This window comes from Paramormyrops kingsleyae, chromosome 9 (assembly GCF_048594095.1).
Source record: "Paramormyrops kingsleyae isolate MSU_618 chromosome 9, PKINGS_0.4, whole genome shotgun sequence".
NCBI lineage: Eukaryota > Metazoa > Chordata > Actinopteri > Osteoglossiformes > Mormyridae > Paramormyrops > Paramormyrops kingsleyae.
The window spans coordinates 26,210,581-26,216,187 of NC_132805.1; positions in this window are offsets into that span (position 1 = coordinate 26,210,581).

The window sequence follows — 5,607 nt, forward strand, 5'->3', positions numbered from 1 at the left end:
GGATATTTAAAGGGGCAGATTAAGGCAATATTTGTCGGAATCAAAGTGATATTACTGTCGGTGGATAAAATGTGGAGAATGCATGTTCATACGTGTGTAAGCGAAAATGAGAGTCCAGGATTAGGCGGGACAGCGATACGCCACAGCCTGCAAAAGACTCAGACCATAAACGGGGGCGGGATGGATAGCTGGGGAGGGGGGCGTGGATCCAGTGCGTGAAAGAAGATGGGGCTGCTGCTTCTGAATGCGGGAATAACAAAAGCGGTAGTAAAACCCTAATTGGGTAATTTCACTGCTGTTCTCATACTTCTACACGCTGAATATCTTTAGCATTAGCCTTCTTCGGTGTATAGCTGCGTAGGCTTAGGCAACAATGATTCTGTCATGCCAATAGCTCTATTTGGATTTTAATTAATGAGAGAGGAAGGAAAGCACGAAGGACGACAATGGCGGACCAGGGAGAGGGGGGCGTACTGATGTGGATGGCGCGGGCATTTTGTGACTGCATGATGCCAGTTGGATGTCTAATGAATTTGTTCCAATTAGCGCAGTGTACAATACTTTGATTTCACGTGGTGTAGTGGGGTCAGTTCACCGAGCTGTAATACGATCCAGTCTAGTCTAATATATGAAGCTACCCAACATTGGTTAAAGGAAAAAAAAACTATGAATTAAAATTAAAAATAATACTAGCCCACCCTGGGCGGTGACTGTGGGAAGGTGTCATCATTTTCTAAAAGCATAACGAACCGGAATGCTACGGTTTCATCCAAATACGGAATAAATGTAAATCTTCATGACTGTCAGAGAATATTAGTAGGCACGGTATAATACCACACTTATTTAAATGCTCCACAGAAATAAACTACTCGAGGGCGTAAGCTCGAAAAGGGCCTGTGTGCAAGATCCCGAAATCAAAGTGCAAACTGGGCCTGCTACCGTCGCCGGCGGGTATAAGCGCTCTCCGGGCGTATTCACACATTTTTAGTTCACATTTCTGAGAGAGAACTAATCTGAGAGCTTATCGAATAATTTAAAACAGCAATATGAGCACATTTCACCATGCAAACATTCCTTTTCATATTAAGTTGTAATGCCACAGTTAATAAATCCCAGTTGTAATAGTGTTGGTTACAAACGAGTAATGACAATAAAAATGTGTCAAAATTTGACATGCAATCATTTTATTTATTATTTTTAATAGTTTGGTATATAGCCTATGACTATTTCCCTAAATCCCAGTAGCTTCAGTCTGATGGACGCGGTGATTGACATCAGGTCCCTAAAGTCAGACCCGGACATAGAAAACCTATAGACAGCTTCCGCTCCATAGCGCCCCCTGCCTCTAGACTGTCGCTGCATCGTTGGCGTTTTTCTTTCAAGTCGCCGCATTTATCTAAAGCGACAAATGCAGATTACGTTGGTTCATTTTACACGTTTAAACAGCTGGACCCTCGCCCCACAGCTCAGCGTATTTGTGTCACTGTGTTGGCTAAACAACAGTAAAACAGAAAAAAGCACCGGCAATCTGAGGACAAACACTGATCCTTTGTGTGAGTTGAGAAACCGATCCCGGGCAGTTTTTCTGTGAAAAAAGAGGAGGAAGAAGAAAAGATACTGCTGGAGATTGTTTTAATGCAATGAACTTTCCGTTAACTGAGATCAAAATACCTCAACTCATTAGGGTTGTGGAAGTCATAAATACAAAAAGAAATGAACAATGTTATGTTATTATATTACATATAACTCACGTAAGAATATTTAAAAATATTGGGTGCAGTTTATAATCTAACAATGAAATCACATTGTCAAGAACCCGAGCTATCTAAATCCAAAGATATTTGTGCGGTTTTAAACCTATTTTCCACAGTATTGTAACCACGGCTCCAGGAATCATTCAACTTTCCGGGGAAAAAATTAAACCGACTGGAAGAGATTTTCACTGAATCAAAATGGGCCAACAAATTCTCGTTTTCCTGAGTGGTTATGAGTCCAGAGTCGATGGTACCAGACATGTTCTCCAACTTCTGTACAGGAACATCTCTCAGCCCAGAACTTACTGGAAGGAGAGCCAGATTAGGAGGCGCCATGTCAAATACTTTACACCACCGATGGCCTCGTTATTTTCCAGCTCTGTTGCTTTCAAGCAGTTCACTAAACATGGATCGAGCACGTTCAAGTCACAGTGCTGCAGTACAAATCAACTTAGTTTCAATAACCTAGCACTAACTGATAAGCTTCTCATTCCGTGTGTTAATTTCAGAGGTCATAGTAATTTGACTAATTCATGCCACTGATAAACTCCAGATAATCGGTCAACAGGAAAACTTGTATAATTACATCCGGAAAAAACCGTAATAGACTCTAGGGGATAGGCCACTAATAATCTGGGGATAAGACATGTACAATAAATTAGGATACAACAGCAGAAGGATGCTGCACTTGCACAGAGCAGAGCGGATCATGCTGTACATCGACTAACAGGTGTTATGCCGAAAAAGGCATCCCTGCCGTAGAATACATGCCGGTGTTCTGACGAGTTGAGCTTTTAGGGGTGTTTTGGGGGTTAGGGTTTTACGGGTTTCTTGGGGATTAGGGTTAGGGCTATCGATTAGCACTACGGTAGCCTAACTCGACAAAGTACCTCAACTCGTTTCAGATCAGCGACCAATCGGTCATTTAGAGACAGGCATGCATTATACGCAGGGATGCCTCTTTCGGCATAACACCGGGAAGCAAAGACGATTTGCGGAGGAGAAAACACGCGAGGGCAGTATTTGACCTGCCCGATACCGAACTGTGCCTTACGGCGTGTTCACTCAAAATGGACGGAAAAATACCCCAAATGCTTTATCTGTCATCCTCGTTTCCATTCCTGTTAAGCATGCTGGATTCATTCTACGCAGCCTGACGGTGTTCCTTCCGTTACGACCCCACCGAGTCTCGCAAAACGGCCCAGGGAGAGTGGTTTGTATGTGAATGAGAGCGAGCTCACCTCGGCGAGGGTAGCGCAGCGATACCTTGGAAGGGGGATGCGGTTTAAACATTCCCACTAGCCGGCCGTCCGCGCCAAGCTGGAACGCGGGGTGCTGAAAAGATCATCTCCCCTGTTTTTCGCAATGAGCCAGCCATTCTCCTCCAAACACGTGGTTTGCTTTGCTTGGAAGAGAGATTTCATCTGCTGGCATCCCTCTTGAGTTTACTTTAGTATGTAGAGCTTGGTCTGATTTCAGCATTCTCTGTACCAAGAATATGTTCTGAGAGTCATCTTGTTTAATGATGGCTAAAAGACTTGCTATGCATATTCACTGACACACAGACACACTAACTAACTAAATAAATATATATATAACAGGCTTTAATCTGTGTGATTAAGGCATGGAACAGTCAGCTCCTGAAATTAACAAAAAATAAGGCAATTACATGTAACACTGAAAGTCATGGTGTTTTAGACACTATTGTTGAGTGAATGAATGCCATACATGGAATCTCCTTCAAAATCTGCTTTTTAAAACAAGAAATTGAACTGCGGAGGAAATCGGAGCACCCGGAATAAACCAGCATGGGAAAAACATGGAAACTCCGCATGCCCTGCAGTAATGGTGTGAGGCAGCACCGTCATTCTCAGTGAAGTGAGCAGGGGGAATTCTGGGAGACGATGGCCAGACACAGGTACAGTCTCTCTCTCTGTCTGCCTCATCTGTTTATGTGTCACTGCCAGGAAGAAAAACTCAACCCTTTTCCATCTGCCTGCCTGCCCTCTCCCCCGCTCTCTCTGAGAGAATATGAATTCAGGTCACACTCTCTGCTGAACATAGCAGGCATAGCTGAGAGCAGGACCGTGGCCAGCACTGCTGATGTAGTGCACACTTCTCTGGCTTTGAGGCGGCGTGGAGCGCGAAGGGCCATCCACTGGCGGGGGGGGGGGGGGGGGGAGCAGGCACACGGTGGTAAATGGGCCCATTCAAAAGCAGCGACAGCAGACAAGATTCATCTGCAGGCTTCCTGATCGCTGTAGGGGAAAGTGACAAAAAATGACGTTGGAGACAGAGAGGAAGCTACTGGGCTCAGGGACCATTTTTAAAAAAAAAAAAAAAAAAGGGCACAGATTCAGAGCTGCTATTGTGTTTCTGGTTGAGCCCTGAGCAGCGATTTGCACGTGAGGGGGGGCAGCATGGCGTATGCAGAAACACGGCCTGTCTGCAGCCATGCATTTACCAAAAACTGGCCTGGCTCTGCCTGACACAACCCAATGCCAATTGCCACTCAGCCCGTTACAAAAGTGGATTGGTCAAGGGTGGTCAATGCTGAGCACGGCAAGTGCTGATGGGAGGGCGGGCGGGCAGGGGGGCACAGGAGGAGCACACTGAGGCTGTTTAGTGAGAAATTCCAGAACCTCCCGTCATTGTCTTGGTGGCTTGGGCACGACGGTCATGCCACTGGGTTATTTTTAACCAGGTGGGAGGGACAAACAAAACAGGACAGCTACAGAGGCCTGTTTGAGGAGGGGTCACGGTCTCCTAGCGACAATTCAGGCACGATTGCCACAGGGCATCCCCTCAAAGCAGACAATGCCTCCCCACACACTGTTAACTAGTCTTACTTGGAAACTCTACATATAAATATCATATCATGTAATGGCTTAACTTTCCTTCCTTTGGTGTTAAGCCCCCCACCCCCACCTTTAATCTCCTGCCCTCTGGCTATAAACAATTTAAAAAGAATGGAATGAAGGCTGTCTTTGTACAGGAGAAGGGAGGCAAAAGGACAGAGGAGCAGAGTAAAGAGAGATGAGGACCAGACAGGCAGGGAGTCCTGGGGGAGGGAGACCAGAGAGGCAGGGAGTCCTGAGGAAGGAAGACCAGAGAGGCAGGGAGTCCTAGGGGAGGGTGGGGCGGACTGGTGGAGGGGCAGGGAGTCCGGGTGGTGGGGGGACATGACAACCATCTGTGACATGGACCAGGTAACAAAGGCATTTTAGAAGCAGCTTTTATCTTTGTCATCTGTTATCCCCAAATCTGCATTGTCCTGTAGATGAGCCTGCACTTATAATCTGCTGCCACAGCCCATTCTGAACACTGGGGGCTCATCTGACTGGTCCCAACTGGCCCATTTACAGCCTCATGTGGAGGGGGTGGAAAATACGGCCACCTCCAGCCGGGTTTCCAAAAAGCTTAGAGCTGCTTAGCCAGCTTTTTAATGGCACTCTCGCCCCCCCCAAAACATAAACTGCCCCAGCCTGGGTCACAGTGACTCACGTCCTGTCCACTACATCGCTCCCCCAGGCGTTTGGGGGGGGGGGGGGGGGATCTCCAGTTCCGGATCCAAGTTCCGCTTTCCTGTTTCCATTAAGCGCCTACCCCCCCCGCCCCCCTCTCAGGGCAGTCCCCATAAAGCTATGTGCTGTCTGATAAAGCAGCAACTCAAACAAGATGACCACCGGGTCCACAAACACACAGCTAAGCCGTTCAAAGTAATTAAAGACGAAAACTGACTTAATTATTGTCACTCAGAGGCATCAGGACGGGCAACAAATTCGCTGCCAGTGTTTGTTCACGTTGCATTCAAAACCAACAGCAGATATTTATAACACCAAATGAGAGCAGC